Source organism: Platalea leucorodia (assembly GCF_965183815.1).
Source record: "Platalea leucorodia genome assembly, chromosome: 1".
Classification (NCBI taxonomy): domain Eukaryota; kingdom Metazoa; phylum Chordata; class Aves; order Pelecaniformes; family Threskiornithidae; genus Platalea; species Platalea leucorodia.
The window spans coordinates 134,347,299-134,374,649 of NC_138823.1; positions in this window are offsets into that span (position 1 = coordinate 134,347,299).

Below are 27,351 nucleotides of genomic sequence, written 5' to 3' on the forward strand. Positions count from 1 at the left end.
TTGGAGAACTTTCAGATACATTTCTAGAATTGGTAAATCAACATGGGTGACACTTGCCTAGAAGCCATTGAAAATAATTTCTCAAGTGGAGACTATTAATCACCACAAGAAATGAAAAAAAGAAAAGTTGTAAGACACAAGAATGCTGTCTGATAAATTAGAATATAATTGCAAATGAGAGATTTGTATCTAACAAAACCAGCCACTTTGGCAGCTATGTAGAAAGACAGATTTGAATTCAGCATTGAATTATTAGACTGTATCAGTTCAAGAAGCAGAAGTGAATGTGTAAGCAGAGAGATGAAGAGTTTTAATAAACTAATCCTTATAATAACAGGCAAATTTTCTTTAATAAGTTTAAAGACAGAAGAGAGAATGATACATCTGGGCAAAAATAGAAACTTAATTTTAGAATCCTAAATCCATATTAAAGGTGCCCATGGGTGGAATTCTCAAAAGTGACAATAAAATTAAAAAAAAAAAAAAAAAGCAAGTTCTACTGAAGTTAATTATTTTTGTTTTCTTCTATGGTTACAGTGATTTAAAATATGACTTCTTAATTTTTATTTATACTTCTTTACTAGATCAATACTGTTACCTTAATATTATTTTAAAATATTTGATTACATTATATTAAGCTTTTAGTTACTTTTAGAAAAATAATTCTGACTGGGCAAATTGGAAATCAGTACAATGAGTTCTATAGTTCTCAGACTTCTGATTCAAATCTTTAAAATCATGGATCATCTTGTTATAGTTTCATTATGACAATCAAAATAACCAGGTTGCCATGCAATACATTTCTATGATTTAATGAAATGAAATGGAAAATAACACAGTAGGCTCATGTGATAAAAGTTCTTCTTTAGCATCCTTCATCCTCCCCAGATTCTTTCTGATAAGCCAAGCTTTACAGATGAGAAATGAGCCCATTCCAGATGCCTAATTAGCCCCACAGTCCATTCAGTCTTTGAGCTGCTCAGCAAGACTGCCAATAATGGAATCAGTTTTGACAGTGATTTTTTTGCTTAACAGTGATGTTAAGCTGATTATAATGCTAAAGACTGGACTGAGCACACATACGCATTTTAAATAGACCATTGAATAGAGCTAGGCACAGCTTTAAGATGGATTATTTACTTAATAAAAAGTCTTTTACAGAGAAATCTTCTCCTCTCCAAATTATTCAAAATCTTAGGACAAAATGAGGAAGAATTTAGGACAAATTCAGGAAAAACAACAATAATGGGTAAGGAAAAACCTCCTGAAGTATCGGAATATTTTTTGACATTTTCTAAGCAGAAACAAATTGACTAATTTAGACATTCATTAGAGAAACATGACTGTCAAAAGTGGAAAATAAGTGAAAATGAAATGCAGTTTGTGGGGTTTTTTTTATTTTATTTTCGTAAGTTATTAGTTTTAGCTAGAAAAAACTATTTTGAGTCTACCTGATGATTCTACTTGATTGGTTACTGAACCACAATAAATCAACCACAGAATGATTTGTACAACTTTGTTGGAAAAATTCTGGGATCCCAGAGCCAGAAGGCAGTCTATTGCATTCTGCATCAAGTATGTGGGTCTGGTCTTACTTTTGGGCTTTTAAACTTGCCAGGAGATTGCAAAGTGAGAGTTTTACCAGTGCAGTGTCAGAATACAGCTTGCATAGCTAATGCAAGATCTCTCTCTCACCCGATGCATTTAGAAGGAACGGATAAGATTTTTCTCTAATGTCTGTAATATCCTCCCTTTCCAAAAGCCAGCCCTAAGGTAACCACTGCACCTCATTTCTATTTTTAAATCCTTTCCTGTAATGGTAAAGGAAGCGTTTACACAATGCGCTGCAGCATGCAGTAAGTAGGGGTGATCAGGAAGGGTGATGCTGTCTCAGCTCGAGGGTCTGTATTACAGTATTGATTTAACTGCACAAGGTTAACACTGAGACAGCCCTTCTGTTCTGTACTCATTTTTCAGATCTTTAACTGTACCAGAATTTGTGTCTAAGCTGAAACCTATCCCCATGACTTATGCTGTAGAAATTGCTTACATTAACTATCACGCCCCACACTTCTGAAAGAGAGTTTATAAAAAGCTCTTTGAATGTAATGGATTCATGAAAATACGGTGATCCATTCTAAACTGAAGACTGAGATTTTCAAGATGGACCAATGACTTGAACTAGCTGCTTTTGAATCACCAATTTGAGACAGATTTAAAGGACTGTGTTTCATAAAATGCTCTTTTAAAATTGGGCAATTTAATTCTTTAGTCTGCTAAAAAGCTTCATCAGGATCAGTAGTTTGGGCCACTCTGATAACATTATATTGGTGACGTGAAGTCATTTACTGTTCTTAAGTGGCTTAAGCTACAGTGAAAATCTAACTACTGTTCTTGAGCATCTAATACAATCTTTTCACAACACTTCAAGGAATGGGGAGTTAGATTTATCCTTATTTTACAGCTGGAAAACTGATTTACCTGGGGCCAAATAGGAAGCCTGGAGCACAGGAGTGCACTGAAGTTGTCTCTCCATTTCCCTGTCAGCCTAAAGCCTGGGATAGCCTTTGTTTCCCTATTCTGCCCTTATAGTACTGGAAAGAGAACAGCACTCTCTGTTTCATTATTTCAACAGTTACCAGACATACAGACTGAATACCTAGTGTTTGACAGTTAAGATGTAGTGGATTTTTCTCCTTCGGCAGCTTTTTCTTTTATTCTGGAGAAGTAGCATAGTAATGGTAGAAAAATGCAGGAGACAAACTATTTACCTTTGCTCTTGACAAACTCTGTGAGTTCGGCTAAATGGCAGTTTGTTTTCCTCACTGCAAAATGGGTACTAACCAAATTACAAGTGCGTTAAGAAGATTCAGAGTGCAATTCAGCATAACTTCCACCGAAATCAAAGATTTTATGCTCATCCTTAAAATGCTTTGCTAAATTGACCCCTTAACATCACATCTGTAGTATTCACTACAGTAGTGAAGTATTTATATAGTACTGCATATCAACCTTAAATTGTCATGTTTCTAAATATTTTATTTAACATAAAATTAATTTGTAACACCAAAATGAACATGTAAATAATTGATTCTTTCAGATGCATTTATATTGGGTTCAGAAAAGAATCACAAATAAAATATTTGGGCATTATATAAAAGCCATTTTGCCTGATAAAAATCACTAGTTGTCAAACTAATATGGTCCATTAAGCTTTTCATCCTTCACTCTACACAAAATTTTGTAGAGTGATTGTCAAAAAAATATGAAAAAATATTCTGTCTAGTTTGATTTGATATGATTCTAATTAGATAAGCAGATACTGAAGCTACTGTTTTTAGGGAAGATATGACTATCGTCAATAACAATTATTTTGGAAAACTTTACTTCTGCTTGATTACTTAAAAAGAATGCAATTAGAGTACTGCAATTATCCTAAGCATCACAGTAGCAGCAGAAACCATTAAGTACTACATTTTCTTTTTCCCTGATCTATTTTTCAGTTGCGCATCAATTTAAGAAATGTTAATTTAAAGGATACTGTCAGTCTCCTCACTTTCTACTTGCATCAGTGTTCCTACCAGCAAAATACTCAACTGTGTTAAAAGGGAACATAATTAAAAGTTGATGCATCTCCTATTGAGAGTTTTTCAGTTTTATTGTAATACAGTGTGTTGGAATATATTAGCATGGCAGGAGCAGACAGAACACCTGAGTGAACTTGACTTGCGGGAGAAAATGCATGGGTTTGTTATCAGGAGCAACCTACCAGTACGCATGAACCCACTGATGAGGAGACTGCGCAATCTCCACTTTTAAAATGCCACAAACCTGGCTGGTCCCACCCTGGAGCAGAGGAATGGGACAGATGACCTTTTCAGATCTCTTCCAATCCTGTTTTTCCTATGATTTCTTGACATATGAATCTGTAAAATGTATTGACTGGCCTATTAGATTTTAAGACAAGCAAAGACATTCTGGAGTAAACATCCACTTGCCTCTAATCCAAGAACTAAATTTTTGTTTTCCAAAACTGTCCCATCTGTATTCATTACATGAGCACACAGAGTGGTTTGGAAAAGGCTGAAATCCCAAGCACTTTCCCAGCTAACTCAAAAGAGAAGCACTGGTTTAGACAGGGGAGGGGAAAGATCGTTTCTGTAACATCATTTCAAAAGAACTTTGTAGAAGCTTGTTCTTCTGGTTTTCCAGATTAGATGTTAAGAAAAATGAATCAGGGGTCACAATATGCTCTTTTTACTAGGACATTGGCTGGTATTTTTGAAGAGCGAGAGGTTACATCTAACTGTTCCCTTGGACTACTCTCTCTATATCCACACATCTGCTGTCTCTTAGATGTCTAACGACTACATTGCTAGCTCCTCTGGGACAAGAATATCTTTCTGTTAAAAATATGAAATATGTAGTACAGTATTTGATTGCCTTGATGGATTCATAACTGGATTTCCTAGATGTTACAGTAACATAAAGAACAGCAATGATAAGACACAAGGAAGGCTAGTTCCCCTGTAATGCAGCTAATAATTAAGTGAAATTTGCACATTTTAAGCAAGTTTCCTAATCTCTGCCTAATTTTCATGTTTAGTATCTTCTTTGATCATTTTATTACACATCTTTCTTCATCTTATTATAGATCAGAGAATCTTTATGCGGTAATATTCCTTTAACAGTGCTAGCATGTCATGGTACAGTTATGGGGTGGGTTCTGACTAGAACTGGCATGGACAGAAAAGTACAAAGAACTTTAAAAGCTCTATTGCATCCTTTACTGACATTTTGCTCTTATGTAAGATTTCTTATATATGTAGGTTCCTACTATTTCTGATCAATTAGTTGGCTTCTTGTCACTGGAAGATAGTGAGCTAGTCTCAATTATACATGCATAAATTAGTTCTTGGCGGTCCCACATAGAGAAGAAAAGAGTACAAAAAGTTGCATTGCATTCCCCAGGAGCACAAGTTCCTGCAGACACATTATACTCATTCTCCATACTGGTCTGAACAGACTACCAGTGAGCTCTGGAAGACAGATCAAAGCTGAGGTCTGAGGACCACAGTAAACAGCTTATTTCTCCAACATAATGAACATCTGTGCAACAATGGAAGAGTCCATCTGTGCAAGAAACACAGATTTATGGGATTGTTCTACCTTTTCCAGAGTGCCTGTGCATAATAAGACCAAAAATAAAATAAAATCTGAACCTAAAAAAAAACCACTCCCCCAATCCCCCTAAAATAAATACAGGAAAAAAGTATCTGTCAAAACCCAACTCTATAGCACTCAAGTCTTCCTATGCAGAGACAATGGAACAGAAGAACAAGCTGCAGTTATTATGTTACTTAATATTAAAGACTTCATGTACCAACCTAAGTGCAAATTTCCTTAGGAAACATTTCTCAAGTTGCCGAAAACCCTTTTGGTCAAAACAACTGAGCTATCACAGGAAGATATTATTTGTCTTGTAGTTTGAACATTCAGGTGAGAAGCAGGAAACTTTGGGTTCAAAGCCAGAGGTATCATAATTCAGACCAGGAAATCTGAGTCATATTGGCTGTTCCATGCCTTCATGACCCATGTGTAATCTGAGTTTCCTTACAAGCAAAGTCTTTGGTGCTCTGGGTTAGATCTCATAATCCAGTATTTCACAAGTGCAAGAAGGCTTAGGAAGGTTTTGGGTTCATCCTGTTGCTGATCAGTACATTTTTTTAGAACTGCCATGTAATTCTATAAGGCAAAAATAGCATTTTACCAGTAGCAGGAGTAAAAGCAAGGATGGGAACACAAACAACTCGGCAGTGCAAGATTCAGGTCTGGGTGATGTACCTGCCCACTGCTGTGTGATACTGAAGAGTCTGGACAAGAGTTTTTAATGAAAACCCTAACTTCAGCATTTGCAGTACGCTGCAGACCAATTGATGGCCTCTGGCATACCACCTAATAACAACAGTTCTCCTGCGTTTTTGTGCAAAATGCCAAATCCATCTGTGTTTTTCAGGTTTGCTGTCTATGGTAGATTGTCTTTCCAGTTAGATTACCAAAGACACTGCATAAAGCAATATATTATTTTAATGGATTCTGCAACACATTAATGATAGCTCTTCAACTATATATACAGGTTGTTCTCTGCCCATGCTCTACTTTGTTAAATTTGTCATTTTATAACCACAGTAAACCACAAAGGCATATTTCAAATTATTTTCTCCCTTTCAGGTGTTGATGTACAATTTACCATGTTACCTGGAGTAAATTGCTTCCAGTGTCATGTTTCTGCAGTGCTGAAATTAAAGCCTTCATTGTTTTTAGCACGTAGCTTGGTTTCTGAGAATACTAGCGATGAATGCAGACTCTAGATGAAAGACTTCAGTAGTTTGAAGTCATGTTGCTATGTTGCATCTCATGCTCAGAAATAAGCTGGATGCTTTGAAGGCAACATTTTGCCCCTGAAATCACACTGACACAGCTTATCTCAAATTTTCATGGCTTCCTAGCCATTAGAGTAAAAAGAAAATTGATACAGAGAAAGTCATTCCCCCTTTTCCCTCTATGTTCGAATGTTAGATTGTAAGCCCATAATCATAGGTCACTTAACAGCTAAAATCAATACAGTGCTAACTAAGCAAAATTTGAACACCTAAAGTCTGAAAAACAAATCAGAATAAACTACAGTTTTCCCGGGCATCCTAACATCGTTGAATCCATGGGAAATCAGGAACCTCTTTGTGCTTAAAAATCAATGATGTAGTACTTTAGCTTAAACAATAGCATAGAATCATCTTGAAAGAAACATCAGTAATATGAAAAGACAGTTATTAAGTATTTCTACCACTCAGGTGAAAATATCCTAACAAATTCCTGCGGTGGAGTATGCAGCAATATATATTGCCATGACAAAAGACAGCAGACTGATCTCAAGTGGCTGTGAGTGTGCAAAGTGATGAAACGGGTAATTTTATTTCCTCATTTTGCTTCCTTGGCTTTTTCAGCAAAGCTGGAAAAGTTCGTCTCTTCAGGAATGATGAGAAACCAGATAAACAACAAGGTGACCCTGTATGAACACTCGTTTCACCTACTTAGTGCTACAGTGAAAGACATCTTTTAACAAGATGGAGTTTTTCTGTCAATACCCAAGACCTGACTCAAAGCATAATAAACACTTCTCAGAAGTCTAAGCAGATATAAGGCTATATTGCACTCCTAAAGAAATTATTATCTTGCATAATTAAATGGATCATTTTGGTACTGATTTAAAAAAAGAAAAAAAAAATTAATAAACCAACAGTTCTCCTAAAACAGTGGAAACTTTTCTGTAGGAAATGATGTTCCCTACAAACCCTAAACTTTCCTCTAGATTCAGGTATTTTGAATCCCCTGACTTGATAAAGTAGCAACAGCAAAAATAAACTTTACCAAAGAAAAGCAGATGATAAAATCTCACCAAAAACCCCATCTATGAAACTCTTTCAGAAAGACTGTAGGAAAACTTGTAAATGAAGCCTTACAATAAGAATTTGGCAGAACTAGTGTTATTACACATTTTATATAGCTATTAGTGGTAGCCTCTAGAACCAAGTCTAAAAAGTTACATGCAACTTGAGTTGATGTTAATATGATTTTCCCTATAGCTAGTGAACAATACAGTTATTGTGCTTAGCCATAAACTGGAGCTGTTAAATGTGTTTCATTGATCCTAACATTGAACAGCATATCTTGCACTACATCTCAAAAAGTCACTATTGTAGATGAAAATAAACCTTATAATTTCCATTACAAATTGTTTTAAAGGGACATCCCCTTTGTACCTGCCATTCTGTCTGAATTACTCCGTATTTATCCACACAGCTCTCCTCATTAGTGCATCATGAACAAAAAAGCAAGTTACCCTTTATTAGCATGGAACATAAACAACATTGAATCTCCATTTTCTTTTGCTGCTCTTTGATTTCCCTCTCTTTTATTACTATTTTATTATTTTATCATGGCAATGAAATGTAATGAAATCTCTCCAAAGCACTCCTTATGACTTGTGTTCATCACCACCAGCTTGTTAATGGCGTGTGATGAAGAGAAACTAAACTCTCTCCTTTTCAATGCTACATAGTGACTCCAAATACTATAATGAAACGCCAAAATGATTAACAGCAAGTGTCTATCACTGCTCTTACAGTTTCAGTTAAAGACAATTAATTCTGTTCAGACAAGGCCTTGAGACTTAAAAGAAGGGACTGTGCTCAGACGCTTGTTTTTCCCCACGAAATGGATGTCTGAAAATAGCTAGGCATTTCGCAGCTGGTAAAACAATTAATTCTTAGATTAATCTCAGTTTATTTTGAGCATTGTATTTCTTGCTGTGTGTTCTGAGAGTAAGCCAGTTAAGTGAATATCACAATTTCGCTATTTGCAAAATAAGCTTGATATAGCCTGCCTGATGGGATTACTATAGTGGCCACAAGTTACAAGGCACCGTAGAAGAACTACAGGTCTGTACTCTGCAGCAGAGACCAAAATCATGATTCCTCTTGGCTTAAAAGCAATTCCATGAATCAAAGTGCTTTGTACAATACTGAAATGAAAAATGCTACATAAAAAAGTTATAATAATAAGTTTCGCCTCAAAGCTGTTAAAAACTCATATTTCTTTTGGATAGAGGTGGTTATGAGATTTTAGCTGTAATGCAAAAGAAAGTGCCTTGCACTCCGTTGAACTTCTTATCTGTTGGTTGGAATTGGCATAGCTTCCTCATAAACCACAGTTACCTCCAGAAAAATTATGTGGTCAGTGAAAAGTTTGAAAGATATGTGCAATGACATAAGTGGACCCATATATGCCGCACTGGGACTTCAGCAACATATACCAACATTTTCCATAGAAAACAAGATGGAATAGGGGCATATAAGAATTTGACCTTTACCAATATTTCTGAAGTGTTATTTCAAGTACTGGTCATTAATCACATGTATTTTTATGTTACTGAGTTTATCTATAGGCTCCAAAACCATGGAACTTCACAAGGACTCCAGGTCCTATAAATGTTTACCAGTGTATAGACCCAAAGGAAAACAAGTAAACATCACACTGATATTAAGCATACATTGATTTTGATGTGTTATTTTAGTCCCATTAACTTTGGCCACAAAATTTATTGGAACAGGCTTTTTTTTTGTTTAGACAAAACAATAATGTTCACATTTTCCTTCTGGGCCAATTGATATATGAAGCCTCTGAAGTGCTGCTGAGCAAAGTAAAGGTATATTTTCTAGGAGGCTATAAAACTGTCAGTTCTGGCTGAGATGTTTCTGAAACAGTCTCACTACCTGATGTTAACCTTTCACATACCATCGCTGTGTTCTGCATGATCTAACTTGCTTTAATTACCTCACTCTCCAAACAGCGTTTTGGTTAAGCATTACCAATCAAGGAGGCCTAAACAGTCACTTCTTTCTTTGCTTTTTAATGCAACACTTCCACATACGTCAATACCTCACCTAGAAAATTTCTGTGAACCTTTAAGAAATTTCTGGTGATTAACTTCAGTAGCTGCAGTTTTGAATTTCAGAGTTACGAAAATAAATTTAATCCCACGCCCTGGCTCTGAAGGATTACTGTGAGACTCCCAGGTGCCTGGGCATGAACTGGGGCCCTGGTACCCACGGAGCTGGGGCAGCAAGGCCTTGCTTTGCCATCACACCAACCTCCCAGCCCAACTTCTGTGGGACTACAGCGCTTGAGACCCACACCATTAGCCCTCTTCTGTCAAGGTAAATATAAACCCTTATTTTTTTTAAAAAAAAAAAAAAAACCACAAGCTTGCAATGGTACACTTTTTTCTTCTAGCAGCTAAGTGCAAGCCTAGCCATTCTGCAAAGCGATTTCACCACAAGAAGAAGGTAGAGGTCTGGAAAACAAGCTGTGTGTTCATATTGCAACTTTCCTGCTCCAAACCTGCTTTATTGCACAAGAGCTGTTCCTACACACATTGCTTGCATATATTAGTTCAAAGGTAGTCAGATAGACTGCATGCTGTGTTAATATCTTAGAATAGCAGACTAAGAGAAAAGCTCCACAAGTCAAGGGATGCAGAAGCTGCTGCCCCATTCCTCAGGCACTATCTCACTGTTAAATGAACAATCAGCGTGCTCCAGCACTAACCCATGGAAAAGTCCGGAGGTACAAGAAGGAACCTGGGAGTCCTGCAGAAAAAGGACTTCTTGTATTGTTTGTGAGAGGTCAAAAATAAGCAAACGTATCACTTGCTGTATCATCCTGGGCTAACAGAAACCCATGACAAGGTTCCTGTATAAATACCACAGGACTTGGCACTGGCCCCTCATTCTCGTGCAATGGCCTCTGCCTTAAGCAGAGCTTTTACAGACCATTCATACTGTCAGACAGCATCAGTTACAAAGAAATGCCACTAATTAAAAACCTGTCCTAGAGCGCTAATTCATGTGGAAATGTTCCTTTCTGAGGGGAGCTCCGGGCTGGGTGATGTGGTGCCGATGTAGCCCATCCCAGGGCGGCCCTGGGCACCAGCCGGTTGTGGGCACTGGGGAGGACCAGCCAGTGCCTTGGCGGTAAGCGGGGAACAACCTGAAAGCTGTTGCCGGCCTGGAACCCCCTATGCCAAACCGTCCTCCAGAGTTATTGTTTCTGCAGCAGTATAGTTACATCTAAAAATGAGGGGACTGAAATTATGTGCTCGAAACCAGTAATACCACAGTCACTGTAACTGGGAGACTTTTGAAGCATTTCTGTGCAAGATACTTACTTTATTCATGCCAAACTAGAGTACTATAATCTATAGGCTATAAACTTCCCCTACTCTTCCCTGTGTCACTGCCTCTGCTGTAAGCTAGGCTTTCTGAGGACTCAATTTAAATGCAAGATAAGGTAGCAGCTGAGACTGAAATTTCACTTATGTTTTATTATTCAAAAGAATTCCATAATTGATCTCTTTGGGGGTTGGTAAAGCAGGTATTACCTATTTCTGAGGTGATGCAGGCTGTGCTGAGGTCCTAGTGATTTGTCCATGCCATGGCTTTGTTTTGTTGCTTCTTTATAAGGTGAAGCGAAGGATACCAACCCCTGCATAATGATCTCCCCAGTGGCAGTGTCTCTCCCAGGTTACAAAGGCAATGCTGGCATTGCTGCAGGGTCTTCTGCGGGCTGTTCTCTTTTCCAGTCCTTGTGAACACTTTGTATTTTAGCCACCTTTGCTCCTCTGTTCCTCCAGGAGTTTTAAAAATTATCTGACAATGAAGTTTTTAACAGATTCAGCATCAGGTCTTTAAATAACACACATCTACCTTCGTGAAAGAAAATAATACCTTTTGGTATCAATGTTTTTTACAAATATTAAGACTAGTGGCTGCTTGCTGCAGAATTTAATATTTATGACTTCTGTTGGGAAAACACTTCATTTTCCTACAGCCCTCACATCCATTCATGCAGAGAACACTAAGATTTCTTTTGAAAATAAAGGACTAAATAAGCCATACATATTTATAATACACTAAAAATATGCCTTTCTGGTTATAGCACAGGGATCAGTTGAGACACAGCTGAGCACAAGGACCAGTTGAGACATAGAAATTGGGACACACTCGTTATTTACCAAAGCCACCCTCTTTTATTCAAATGGTGAAACAAGACTTCATTGTGTGGGTTTTGCAGGATTAGCAGCATATTTTAAAGGTAGATGTAGATTCATACATATCAGTTAATTTTTAGCTGTAAAAGTGACTTTTAGGGACCTGAGAGAGAAAAACAGTTGTCTTAAATCAGCCTGTTGCTCACTGTTCATTGACAATGAGGAATACTGATATTCCTATCCCCCTTGCCTCTCTGTATCTCCGTTCCTTTTGTAGCACCAGCTCCTTCTTTCTTTTTCTCCCCCACAATTTTCCCTCAAATTTCTAGTCAATCTGTTGTTCTGGCACGATGAGCACAATTTACTTCTTATTTCTGCAGAATACAGCACTGACTGTCATCCAGACTGAGTAAGGAAAAGGTGAACAGGGAAAGAGGATGAAAGTGAGGTGCTGGTGAGATGTCCCAAGTGCAGCCAGCAGCCCTGCCTGTGAGCACTGACTGACCTGGCAGGGGTGGAAGAGTGACAGATATGACTTTCTCTCCTGAGGGACATTTGAGATTTCTTCATGAAGAACAATGTCATTCTCCCTTTTTACCCCTCCCTTTACATTTCCACCAATACAATCTTTCAATTTACTTTTTCATTCAAAAAGTGTTTCCTTTCCCATGATCAATGTTTCTTGAAAGTGAACATTTCAATATCTTCTTCTTAGCTGTGCAGTGAGAGATTTCCTTAGACATGATCTTTTAGCACCCCTTGCAAGGACACTCTAGAGTGTCCTATCTCCAGAGTTACATCTATTACCATTTTAATTATTTTCTGGTCACAGGTGGTGTGCATGTTTCCTGTCCGGTTTCTATTTCTGAGCATTGAGCAAACATTTTTTCTTCAATCCCAGCTTAATTCTACTTTGAGGACAAGTCTTATTAGGTAATCAAAGCTTAAACTGTACAGGAAATGGACGTGGAAAAAGAGGAAGGTGAACAGGAGAATGGGGAAACCATGCAGGAAATACAAGGAAAGAAGTTACAAAATAAAAAGGTGAGAACAAGTATGAAATGGAAAGGTGAAAAACCTCCAATATGTTTTGATTTTTAATGGAATAAGAACATAGGTCTGACCTACAAAGCCTACTGACACATCCTGTCCAAATGCTAGACCCTCTGCGCTCCAAGACAGGAGGCATGTGGAAACCCCTTTTCTAAGTGATTTTTCTAAGTGATTTGCTAGTACATGACAAATGCTGTTACAGTTATGCTACAAAATGACTTTGCATGTACTTCTACTGCTTCGACAAACAGGCTACTGAGTTCAAAAGACTGGTGATTGGCAGTCAGTGAAGACTGAAACTTTACGAGGAAGAAATGTTTAGATTACATTGTATTGCATCATATACTTCCTTAATGACTGTGAAAAAAAAAAGTCTGGCAAGATGAAAGAGCGATCCATGAAGTGTTAAGTCTCATTGTCTTTTCTGCATTGCCATGGCTTGGCTAATGTTCAGCCACCAGCTAGCAGTAATTGAATACTCAAATGAGGCTGTTTGTACTTGCTGAATATACTGTTTGAACACTCTCTTGGTATTGTGAAGTGGCAGCCAGCTACTGGTGAGGCTGAGAAACCCTGCTGTTCCTGGTGCCTGCAGGAAGGCACAGAAGTTCAGGGGAAGCTTAGAATGACAGTGGTTGAAACAGAATAGTCCCCTTGCTTCCCTTTAGCAGTGTGGAGTTGTTGCCAATACAACGTAAGCTTTGCCATGATATGCTTACTGGAGCTGGGACAAGACACTGGAGGAGCTAAAGCCTCAGCTTTGGTTTTAAACAGAAGGAATATTATCAACTCAAATGTAAGGTTCTGACCCAAGAAAATCTGAGCTATATTCTAAAAATGTGATGGTTAGAAGGCTAGAAGTACATCAGAGAAGAAATATCCCAGCCTTATAGCCCAGGGAGTAAGGAACTTACATGAGAGGGGAAATCCTATTTGTATCTGTTTTGGTGGTTTTAAAAATAAATTATTTATTTTTTTAAATTCAGCAATGGCATCACACATTCATGTATCCCTATGGAGCATGCATCTTAAACAAGGTCTCTTGTCTACCAGTTAAGTGCCTTAAGTGTTAGCCAGCAGAGTCAAACACATGGGCATTCTCCAACACTAACTTCATGCTAGTTTATAACTGTGACAGAGGAGTTCCCCTCCAAACTTGGACTGTTCCCTCTTTGACCTCTTTAAAGCAGGCCAGGGACCTTTCTGCCCGTTTCCCCACCCAGGAGGCAGCAGCCAGCTACTTGTGGCGTTAAAAGTTTAGTGATTAGGAAGAGGGAAGGTGTAGAAAATTATTACAGGGAATCTGTCAAAAGCTAGTATAGCTGGAGGGTGTATATATAGCGCAGCATCCTGCACATCCCACTGCTTTACTTCTGTGAAGCAGTAAATCTTCTCCAGCTAAAAATATCGGTTTTCATTGGAGCAGAAATTTATTTTATTACAACATGGCAGCCTCTCTTTGCGTTGGGGTAGGGTGCCCGCGCCAAGAGTTCTGGCTTCTTGGTGTTAATCAGAGCTCTGAAATTGATACTGCTTGAAGAAAACTACTCAGATTTTCTCAGTTTTCCTTTCCTTCTAACACCTTTCTGTGTTTTTTCCTGTCAGACATCTGTACCCTAGTTTCTTTATCCTTAAAACTACTTACATTATGATAGATATGATATCTTTGGTCAAGAGCAAAGACTTCATCTGACAAACCCAATACATTTTCATTTGATTCCATTTCTGAAAAATTTAATGTCATTGATTTTCACATAGGGATCCCTGGGTCAGCTGACTAATCAATATGTTATGCTAACTCTGATAATTTACAGCCTGAGTTAATAAGAAGTAGTAGTCTGAAAGATGTTCAAAGCAATTTTCAAGAGTTAATAACTTCAACAACAGTGACAAAAATGACAATAGAGGCAATGTGCTGCTTTGCCAAGTGCAAAAGATTTGAGTTTAGAAAAGGTGCCGCAATTCAAAATAATAATAAGAAATCTATAATCTCAAAAGAGACCCCTAAACTCCACAAGACAAAAAGCAATCCTATTAAAAAAAAAAAAAGAAAAAGCCTAAATTATTTTTTAATTGGAAGGCTTCTGTCTCCATTTCTGAAACACAGTGAGCTCAGAGTAAGTTTTCAAACTTTCCCATACAGTTACAGGCCTAGAGATTTCACCTAAATGAAAGCAGACAGTCTTACAATCACCAGTCTTCAAGAGACAGGTCATTAACTTAAACAGCAAATGTCAGGAGACTTCAGCTTAAAATCACAAAGTTGGCAGTGCAGAAAGGCATGTTCCCTGCAAATCAAACCCATAGAGTTCAGGCACATTTGGGTTCAATGGTCCTTATTTTTAGCACAAATCCATTTCAAGAAATACCTTTAAGTGTGTTGGGATAAAAGTCACACATCAAAAGGACAAGAGTGGTGTGGAGGAACCCTTAAAGGCCCACGGTAAACTTAGAAACTTCACTCGCCATCAAGTCTTGGGTAGCAGCATGGAACAAAGCTACAGCTGTGCCATTGGAGGTTATCACTGCAGCTCCTCATGTGGGGCGATGGTGAGAGGGACAGGGTGTCTCACTAGCACCTGGAAGTTTTGGATAGTGCTGAAGAAGCGATTATTTTGATTTTTCCAAAGCTTTAAGATTGTTGAAGGGCTCTCCAAACACTGTAACTGTCTGAGACTAGAAATTCCCAAAGAGTTGAAGGTAGGCAGTAATGATCATGTAATGAATAACCTTGAGCATGACTGGGAGAATGCGTCAATGAATTTTGTGTTAGAAAGAAGGTACTAAACCAGAAAAGAGCAGGAAAGAATATCAGTGCTCAATTATGTAATAAGTTCTCTTCAGGCATTAGATTTCCCTAAATCAAATTGCATAGAAAATGACTACTATATTACTTCAGTTACCGTAGCCATTCTAGTTTTACAAGTGCATAAAACACAATAAAAGGCTACAGTCATATGTAAATTCCAACCAAGTCCCTTGCATGCAATTTATAGTATTGTATACTCTGAGGAAATAAAAAAAAAAAAAAATCTTTACAGAAGGAAAATCTGTTTTCCCTTGAGAGAAAAATGAGCTTATCAACTGACAGCCAATACTTCTGCAAAAATCTCTACTTTTTAGTGTTCTTATAACATTCAGCAAATTCCTTTTTACCACAGCTCCCAAATTTCTGTCGTAGAGTGCAATAACAGTTCACGCTTCCATTGTACCTTGTCTTCTGTTGCAACTTGTCTGCGATTTGCATTAATTAAAATGCCAGAGCTTTGCCATGAGGTAGAAAAGCACTATGGTCTGGATTCAAAAGCTCACTAAATGCCAAAGCAAAAACTCTTACTGGCTTACATTATTAGAGCTTTTTATATCTGTGCCACAGACAGCAAAGATGATTCTTCAGATTGGTCTGTACATCTCAGGCCTGGTAAACATGAAATTTAGGCACAGTCATGTTTATATTTTTGTACCTTGAAAAAGTATATTCTCTCTGATTTTTTAAAAATTTGTATTCATTTATTTTAAAAGCAGGATATACCAATCAGTCATTTTGCTGTGAAGACTATATCTTGGAGAATCATAGCAACTGCAAGGCAAGTTACCCCTTCCTCCTAGAGTCTATGCGTGCTAGCTTGATATGTGCTAGAAACAAGCCAATGAGTTTCTACAGGTGAAAGGAATTACCTAGCTGGCTTAATGTTAAAGAAATGTCCTTGTTCCTTTAGCATATAATCCTGGTACTACTCCCACAAAATTAAGACAGATTAATAACTATTTGGATACTTTGCACATTTCACTTGTTAGAATGCTGCTGAGGTCACTTTGCTCCAGATGAGTGGACATGGGTATAGTTTAGTGTGCCTAGTTTGATGACAACAGGTGTTGTTCTTAGCATTTACTAGGTTTTGGTGTCTGTTCATACTTGATAAGTTTCTTGCCAGAACTACTCTAGATACTAGAGTCTTTTGTAACAATAGTATGACACAAATAAATATTCAGAATCTGGAAGACACAGCGCCGATATAATCACTTGCATGTAGCATAAACCTTTTGCAAATGTCAGTTTTCCTTCATGAACTGGAAGGACCTCTTCTCTGGACAGTTGATTAGAAAAATGTAACCACCGTTTTTTCACTTGTTTTAGCAGTTATTCTGAAAAGGTCTTGAAAGATTTTAAAGTCATCTACCATAAAGCATACTGGTGATACACAGTAAGAGAGTAAGAAATATAGGGGACTATATGCTACTGTTGGATAAATACCTTTTTGTCTACATTAGTTGCTGGCTCCAAGGTGTCCAGATATCCTTGTGATCAAGACTCTTAATAGACTTACACTGGTTATTTTGCTGTTGATTGACAATCATTTCTGTTTTTTCAAATCTTTGCTGTGATAGGATCAGGAGGTCCATTATAGCAAGACCTAGAAGTCCCCTATATGGATCCTGAAATCTCAGGGTTTCAAGAAACACCCATCCTTGTCCTAATTAGGTTAGAAAGTTTAGTAGTTCTCCATACCATGAAGGGCTTAGGAGCTTTGGGGAATAAAATAAAATAAAAACCTCAAAAATTAAATAGATCAGCAGCAGCAATGAAAACTCCAAACCAAACTGCCAACCGAGTTTTCTTTGAAAGTCAGAGTCAGACATGAGCTGCCCCAGAATTTTCATTGAATAGTGCAGATCACAGGTTTTATTTTCTTCACATTCGTTTGTGATACAATACTGTTGCCAGAATTCCAAAACTGTCAAACCTAAAAACGAGAGTTGCTCTGAGGTGATCAGGGCACACTGACAGTACTCTATTGAAGTCAGTGGATTCTTATCCCTCTCACTGTCTGACTTCAAGAGCTATCATCATTTCATCCAGATGCTTGTATTAAAGTACACCACTGTTCTCAGCTCTCAAAAGGACTAAATGAAAAGCTTAAAAACTGGAGAAAACACAACATTTTCTTTGTGAATATATCGTGGGCGTCTCTCCTCTCTTCTTTCCCGACACATCTGCTTCCCTCCAAGCAGGTAACGCTCCTGCCAGAGAGGTTTGCTCACCCAGCTGAGCAGCACTCACCGCCAGCCAGCAATGACTCATCATGTGCCCTGAACAAGCTCCAGCTCGACACCTCCGTGCAGATGTCCCAGTGAGCGAGCATTAGTGTTTTGCAGTTTTTGCAGCCCTCAGAGTTGACACCCAAGCCAAAAAAAGCACTCGTGATGATGCTTATCATCAAGTGCATACATACTGTTTCCCTAATTAGAGGATGAATGGGTAGAAATCAGCTAGTGACCTTTTTAGTCTTCTGGGGGCATTACTAGAGCAAAAGGCACTTTCTAAACCTAAAAATACATTTCTGTTCTAAATATATATTGTTTCTCTGACCCCTCCTAAACCTGCTTTCTGGATAAAATAAAAAGCAGTCTTAACTATTTTTACCTGATTTCCCTGGAAGTAAAGGGTTAGATTTTTACATTATCTAGAGAAGGAATTTGAAACTCTCTCCGATTCTGAATAAAAAGATTTAAGTCATTGCAGCCAAGGCAGATTATTGCTCATATCCTTTTATGAACAGGCAGAGCATGAAAAGACATTTCTACACAGCAAATCCACATAATAAACTATTCCTTTTGACAACCCGCACTGCTTCAGCCCCTTGGATTACTTGCTTGTGTGACCTCAGCCACACACACATACGACAGAGCCCAAAATAGATCTGGAAGATGAGTCACAATGTTCAGGAAAGATTTCAAAACAAATGGACCTATTTACTCTTGCAGCTGTCTCCTGAAGCTAGTACTATTTTACAGTGGTATTATTGGTTTGTTCTTGTTATCTGCGTCTGAAGTTCATTTGTTTTTGTTTTGGGTTTGAGGGGATTGCATCAGGTAATTAAAACAGGAGTTTAGTTCTTCAGAAGAAACGTTTCAGGGATAAATATGCCACACACATTCTGGGTGATCTAAAATGGGGCCATCATAACTAAGACATCCTCAACATCGTAGGGATTTTACTTCGTGCTTGCCAAATGCCACACAATTGCACAGCAGTTTAATTCAGCATTGGGGAAGATATGAAATACAATGTTTTTCTGTCACTGCACTAGGGATGCTCCATGCTTTCACCAAATCTACTACGCAATATGCATGCTGACATGTTCTATTCATTATTTATATCTACTTAATATGATGGCAGTGGTGCATGAGTAAAAGAAAAGGTCCAGACACAAAGTGTGACTATAAAAGTTTGTATAGAAGTTTTTTTCAGGTAGACATGGCTCTGTTTGAGCACAAATCCCAATGCCTTCCAAAAGGTAACAAAAATTTAAGTTTGCAACACTCTCAACTTGGCCTTTTGACCTAACACTATTTTTCTTTGACTAACAATGAGATCTTGTGCTTCTTTTAAATAAAATTCTTATTCTAAAATGGTTCTCACATTTGACTGCCAAACCCATAATGTTTCAGCAAATCTAATTATCTCCTTACTATGATATTACTTTAATCCTAAAGCAAGATGATGCTTAATTTTTAATTATTATTATTTTTCATAAGTTCACCCCTAAAGACAAAAGCCAACGGCTATTGGCATGATAAAATATACATTAACTTCAGTGGAAGCTGGATCAGACCCTAACAACAAAAGATAATTACTACATAAATCATAGCACCTCATATACTTCCAGTGTAGCTAACTTAAATGGCAAAATCTCTGAAAGAAGATTATGGACCTAATTATTTACTATGGCTCCATATAAATGACTCAAAATTTATATCAGGGAAAGTGAGAGGCAAATAAGCCTCTAGCTGGCAAAGTAGTAAGTGTTAACATTTATGGCTGAAATTATGATGTTTATCACATGTGACCCTTGTTGCCAATCAGTAGGTTGAAATGAAAACAGGGCATAAATGGTTCTTTTACTTCAGTAATGCAAAGGAGGGATGAGGGAAGGCTTATACTGATGTTGCTTGTACCATGGATTTAAGATCACCAGGAATTACCTGTTTGCTTCGCAAGCTATGACATGAGAGAAGGGCCATTTCTCACAAATTTCATAAGGCCTTCATTCAACAAGGTACATAAGATGAATTTACCTTTAAAATGTGACAACGCCACAAAAAATACCGGTAGACTTTTCTAAGTGTACAACCCAATATATAGCCAGCAGGCAACAGAGGTGACTTCAGAATGACTGTGATTGACTGAAATGAAACTAAGTTCTATTAATCACCTCCTACAGCTTATGCTTATAGAATTTAGCATTTGCATTTGGATTAATGCCATTTATTTGCTAAAAAGATATATACATTTCTGAAATGCTGCTGATCAATAACTAAGCTGATGCAGACGTTGTTTGTAAAAGACTTCATCCTAACTCCCTTATGGTATATCAGACTCCAGGCAGGCAACAAAAATAGTATCATAAATAATACAAAAGCATGAATACACACTCAGTCTAAACAAATCAATAAATGAATATTGATATTAAATATAGAAGCAGCAAATATATCACTGATTACAAGAAAATAATAAAAGCCACTTTTGTTTATACTTTGCAAGCAGCAGTTGTGTCCTTTACTAAAGAGTGCTTGCTTCCACTCTTAAATTAGGGTCTCCTGCATTTTGTAAACAAAAACAATTATCACTGGTATAAAATGAAGATGAATAAAAAAGTCATAAAAGCATCATCCATATTTGTATAGGTAGTCATAAAAATCATCATCATTATGTTGATTTGTACTATTCACTTGTTGTTAGCAACTGATATATCCTACAATTATAGTATGCTATAATTCTAATAAGAGCGGAATGTTAAATGAAAAAAAGAAAAGTTTAAAAAGTTAAGATTTGTTTTTTGTCAGGCTAGATAATGTTTAGGTTTAACCAGTGAAGTCATAGATGAGCTTGCAGAATGCAGTGATCATTCCTAAAGTAGGATTTATTCTGGCAAAGACAGCTTTGGCTCACTCAGCAGACTGTGCCTGTTACTAAGCAAACTTAGTAACAGGTATAGTTTTGAACTCTTCCCTTGCTTTCTTTGCCTCTAGAAATTTACACTGCTTATCTTTATAGGTACAGAATCTGAAAATTGCTATTGCATTTTATTGATTTTTTTTTTTTTTATAGCAGACTAGGTGACTTTATGATGTTTTTAAGAATATTTTACTGCTTTATATATCGAATAAGTGCTTACCTTCCCTTTTCCTTTGAGTAAATTTCCATGGAAACTGAACACATTGTGTTCTCCTGCTGGCTGCATTTCTTGTCTACCTGAGATAGCACTTTAATTAAATGTGCCCTCATAGATAACTAATTAAAACCATTATGAGGGTTCTCTAAAGTCTCTGCTAATCTTTTAAAAAATGTTTTAACGTTTTGAATTTAATTTGGCATATTTGCAAGGGAAACAAGAAATAGTATTTTCTGATCTAGCTAGGTGCTGGTACTGCTCAACTGTTTCAGTGTAATCACAGAACTTCAACAATATGTGACGATCTGAGATCTATCATCAGCTCTCAATTCATGACCAGCTACAGACCCTTCAGTATGCCATTAGTTTCCCACTTCACTGATTGTGCCTTTTTTAGTGCCAACTGTTCCCACACCATAATTTCCCAATCCCCATTCTCTAAGCCATTGTCCTCTAACTTGCAGGCATCACAAAAAAGACAGTACACAGTAGTTCTTCCAAACCATAACAGGGTGTAGTATTTTCCTAGAAATGTTCCCTTTTAGCATATACAGGCCCTGCTAGGGAAGGAGTAATGGGTTCTGATGACTCACTGCAGAGAGCAGTCTAGGAAGGATAAAAATGGTTTGGGAAGGAGACCTATGTTATGGCATGAATTGACTTGTGATAAGAGCCATAATACCCCAAGAACTAAACTTAATTCTGATAGCTTTTTATTTGCTTTGCTGATGAAGCCAACCCCCTTCCTCCAAAAAGGTAAACAGATTATATTCCCAGACAGTAGGTTTTAAAGAAGTCTGACAGGTACCTCTACACAATACATTTCTTTTTTTTCATCCTAGTCCATCTCATGACAGGCAGAACTTCAATTGTAGACTTCCCTGGAGAATTGGCGGGGTGGTGAGGATCGAGGAAGTAACAACTTGTTCTTAGGCATGACTTTGGAATGAGACAACAAAAAGCATCTATTTCAAGTCCTAAGTGACCATAGACCAGAACTGAAAGTAAGACAGAAATATGTATATGAGAAAGCAGAGGGCAGAAGTCCTAAGCTACACAGTTTTAGAACTTAGACAATGATAGAGAAAACTGGAGAAAGTTCCAATAGTGTTTCATTTGACCTGCAAGGGCAACTTCCACAGGGGCAGGGAAGAAAATAAGGATGGTGTCTTCCAAATGCAAATAATATCTGATTCTGACACATGAGAACTAATATTCAACTGTTTTTACTTAACTCAGACTTGACAGATTAATGATGAAACTTCAGTATGACATCTGAAGGGAACAGTGTTTTGGTAGATAAAAAACATGCCTTGATGTTCTCTTAATTAGATTGTATAGTGAGAAAATGAAACTAGAGAAGACTTTGCAAGTGGTCTGAACCAAAACCAAGCCCAACAATTTCAAATTCTGGGTTGGGAAAAAGGACAAAAGGGTTTGGTCAGGAGATTATGGATGATTAAGTGAACCTGGAATAGTTGCAGAGACAATAGTAAGACTCAGGACAATGAGAATTTTCCAAGACAAAGAAGTCACCTTGCTCAGACTAAATCTGGGCATGTTCTTTGATAGTTGCATTAGAGAGGTTTTCACACTCCTAAGGGCCAAATAATGTGGACAGGTATTCCTTTGTATTATTAAAGGCTCAGGATCATTTGAATCAGGGAGGTCATGGCCATGCTGCACATTGGCAGGAGTGTATGGCAACACAACTATCTTGTCACCTTACATACCTAAACAATACTTGCCCTGTAGCATCCTGACATCATACATGTGCTCCCTGCACATGTCGTGACCCCACAAACACGATTCATGAAAGGGACCATGCACTACATTTCCACTTAGCTTCTTCCCACTTGCTGCACAGCTGTGCTGCCTCTTGCTACTGGTTGGGTTGGCAAAGCACAGACCACAGAAGATGACCTCAGGGTCATCCATGTCCAGAAAAATCTCAAAGAGCAGAGTTTTCCATCATGGTCCTCTACCTAGGTCTTAAACCTGCAGCAAGAATAAGGCTCTTCCAGTTTGGATACTGCTCACTGCAGCTGGGATGTTTAGCAGGAAGCATGAACTTCAAGATAAAAACGTCTGCGTTAGAGGTCCTGATGAGGAACTATCTGTGCTATAGCATGACCACCACACATTTACAGGTTCACCTGCCAGGGCAGCAGCGCCTTCATGAAGCCTGGCTCCCCTAATGCTATAGATCCAGTTTGGAGTTACAAATCTGCTGTTGGATTTATCATGGAGAAGGCAGATGATTCCATCTTACAGACTATCCGACCTTTCAGGCTACTCATTACTAGCATCTGTGTGGCTTTCAGACAGTCTGTTTTGCAGGCATTTTACTACTGTGTAAGCGATGCACATCCCCATATGCTACATGCTACAGCAAACCCTCAGTTATATGGACAGGAAATCCTGATCCTACAGGTCTCTGTCAGTCACTGGAGATGATTAATAGAGACTATGATGAGCAACAAAGGCCAATAAATGATGTCTGAATGTTCAGAACCCAGGTGTCATCTCTGGTCTTCCTTCCTAATTATCAAGGAGCGGCAAGGGTAGGGGAGGGAGCAGGGATTGAGGAAGAGGCCCACAGTGCCTGAGCAAGGAAAGCAGGTCTGTGATGGTAAACAAGGTCATCCAAGAGTCCAGTCATCATCCAGCAAGTCCACAGTGATAAGGCAGCTCTGAGATCAAGCCAGAAAGTTAAGTCAGTGAACCAGGGTCAGAGCAAGGGAGAAAAGAGAACAGCCACAGATAAGGCTACAATATAGCTTAAAAGCAATTTCTGAGCAAAATAGGGTAGGGAGTGAAAGCAGGGAGAAAAAGCTCCTACTAAGCCTTCTTGGCAGAACATTCTCAAAGATTCCAAAGCTGGACACTGGCACCATTACCTACATGCATGCTGAGTCCAGGCAGCCAAGCCCTGGGGGAAGCAGATGTGCTTAGTGCTCTGACATTAGTGACAGCCACTGATGGAGCAAGTCTTCTGTGTTTATTTTGAGGATGGTGGAAAAGGACAGCCAGACTCTTGGTGATTATCTTCTCAAAGATGTCTCAGATTCAGGAAGCTATATGGACTTGCCTCTGAATAAAAGCTTTTGTCTTAGACTTCAGCTTCATACTTTTCAGTTTTTGAAATTTGACCCAGCATGATAGGCTGGTTCCTAGAAACCAGCCTTTACCTGCTTGTTAACTGTCTCTTAATTCCAACAGTAAATCTTCCTACAGCAAAGCCACAAGTACAGGTCTGGTGTGGGAATATATCAGTTTGAGCACCGTCCCTCTAAGCCTATAACAATTTGTGCAGTGATATATAGATCTATGGAGAGGATGTCTTCCATTAAACAAGGGAGAAGCACGTAATCGCTGGAGTCCATACAAACCTGAGGTCTGTTACTTCCATAGTATACAGAGGGGTGGGAGTAAGGAGCACTAATGTCTTGGCCAGGCTTCTTCAGAAAAGGACCTATTTAGTTCATCCCTGGGTGAAGTCCAGGTATGCATTAACATCCACCAAGTGGATAATCTGGGGACTAGAATCTCGGTGCAAAACATGCATAGAAACTTGGATAAGCACACCCTTTATAATGTGTGGGCAATGCTCTGGTAGAGAATGAAAATGACAAGAGAATAGAAATCTTGAATAGAGAGAATGCAGAGTCAGAGTCTAATCTGTATTTAGCATGATTTTATCACAAAATAGCATTTATTGTTTCTGTTTAAAAGAAATCTGCAATGAGAACCTCTGGGCTGTTAAAATACTCGTGCTCCTGGTTAGCAAGGACAAAAGAGCATAAACAGATAGAAAAGGCAAGACAAAGACCATTTGGCATGATTTGATGTCCTAAAAGGATTAAACTGATACTACGCTTCTCTTGGAAACAAAACAAAAAAACCCACAACATTTGCAAACAGGGGTGAGTCACAATAGGTTGCCCCAGGGTCCCATAGGGTTGTCACTCCAAAGAAACAATGCTACCAGAAATAGGTGACATATTCCTCAAATCTGACATACCATAAAGAGAACAGTGTCTGTCACTTTGCTCAAGAGAGTCACTGCTAACAACAGGCAGAGACACCAGACCTTAGTAGAAGTAAGTGGACTTTCCATCTCTTGATAGATATGGAAAAAACAGCAGACCAGATATCTTTGTGTCGGCAATGTTTGGTCTCTCTCAACTGGAAAAGAGTCAACAGGAAAGGCAATTGTATCTTCAAAAATATATGCTTTTCCTAGGGGCTGATACTGGCCATATCATCCATTTGCATTCCCTAACTCCTGTTATTCTCCATGATTTTCACTCACCAGTAATCTGAACCATGAAAAAGGTCCAATCTACTACCTAGTCTTTCACATGTGCAGCACAAAATCTTTAGCGTAAAGATGGAAGAGTCTAATTTTCATAATTATGTCTTTTTTTTTTTTCTTGAAAGTTCAGGTGCAGGCAGCCCCCAGTGGAGCCCAGGGTTTGCTTCATGCCTGTTTTTATAACATTTCTGCTTGTCCTGCAGAATTTGATAAATGAGGAGTTGTGGAGTTGCTTATGGGAATATGATTATGCAGAATTAAATTGTCAGGCTCATTAATTATTCTGATTAAACACACAAAGCCAAGCAAAGGGATTTTTGTGCCCCCTACAATGAATTGTGTACAGCCAACCTGCAGACATTTATAGTTTTATACTCTAATAAATGCATCTTAAAATGTAAACATAATCACTCACAGAAACAAAGCTGGAGTTTGACTCACAAGGGTCTGCAGGCAGAAACCTCTCCCATTGGTATACCAATATTTGCATTGCTTTCTGACTTAGCCTAGCAAGTCCACCAGCCACCCTAATGTTCATGTGGGGCCCTGCACACTGCTGTGATTGCTCTCCCTTTGCACTCAGTCTGCCCTCATTTGTACTTCATTATGGAAATATGCAAATCATCTCTCTTTACCATTGTGAACAATTAGCTTACAAGGGAAGATAAAAAAATACTTTGTCTTGTGTTCACTCATAATTATTCTGGCATATTAAAGTGAATGGGGGAGAGGAGGGGCCTGCAATTTAATTCTAATAAAAATACCTATCACGTAAATAAGAAGCATGTTATCAATCAGCTATGTTTTCTTCTGAAGACACTGAGCCATTCAGCATTGTTTGATTGCAAATCTTACATTGTGGGCAGCCACTAAAAATAAAATCATCAGTGAAAAAGAGCACATAAGGTAGCAATAATAATAAGGTAACAATAGGATAAGATAACAATAATGATTACAACCACAAAGACTGTCACTCTGTCAGGTGTCCAGAGAGGGTAAAAGAGCCTTCCCTTTTAGCTGAGAAAATGACTGATTCATGCAAGAACCAAATTAAGAATCTGATTGACTCTTTCATTACTGTTGCTATTTACCAACATCCAACCCAACAAGGGAAGGGGCGGGGGGGGGGAAGCAAGAAGTGTCAAAGTGTTGAGGACACTGCTCTACATTTTTGCCTTCATAACAAAAAGGCTGAATCTTTCCTTGAGGAACAAACTTCTTTGTCTGAACTTTGAAACTGCTGCAGGTACTCCCCCAGTAATGTCAAGAGAAGGTTCAGGAAGAGAAAGAAACCAAAACAAGCAGCCCAGAAAGACTACAGATGGCAAGAACAAGAAACACAGTCCTGAGCCCAATATTAAGAGTTTCTTAAACTCCTGGTAAGAAGTCTTGTTTAGCACTGTATTCATAACTTTTCCTGAAGGTCAGTCTAACAGCTCGCTAAATAACACTGGGAAGAAAAAACTCTTTCAGAACTGACTTTCCACCAAGCAGTATGTCACTTAAGTATATTTAGCTGTCCAAGATACATAACTTCCCCTACTTTATCACCTGAAGACTTCAAATATTTGTTTCTACTATTACCTCCCTATTTTTCCTACTCCAGTTCTATAAAGGAGTTAGACTAGTTTGTTTATGCACATCCATATAAAGGGGGCTGTAAAAAAGCCATAGAAGTTTTGTCCTGAGCCCCGACAGGATGACATTCCTGATCATTTTCACCTCTATTCTCTAAATCAGTAAAACCCAACCTTTTGGGTCAACAGACCATGATAAACCCTCAAAATTGTCTGTGGACTAGCATATACCTCTACCAAATTTCTGACTTAGAAATGCTGCTAAAACTATCAGACCTATTTGTTTGATTGGCCAAAGTGAGGTTTCACAGCTCCTCAGAGCCTGTGCCCACCTGATAAAGGTTTGGGAGGAGAGACAAAAGAGAAGGCAGATAAGTTCTTTCATTCAGAACAAATATAAAGAGTGACTTTGAAACAGCAGAAATCTTGACTTGTACTCTTGAAGCAAGAAGGAAACCAAAGCAGAGAGAGAGGTCCAGGCTCACGTGTTAGCTTAGAGCTCCTTTAGACCAGAGTTCACAGCTTTACATTGGTATTTAACAGCAAGGTGGACAAGCACCCTTGGGTTTCACCAAGAGAAATCCCAGCTCAAGTTTAAGCTTCTTATTTCATAGCTTT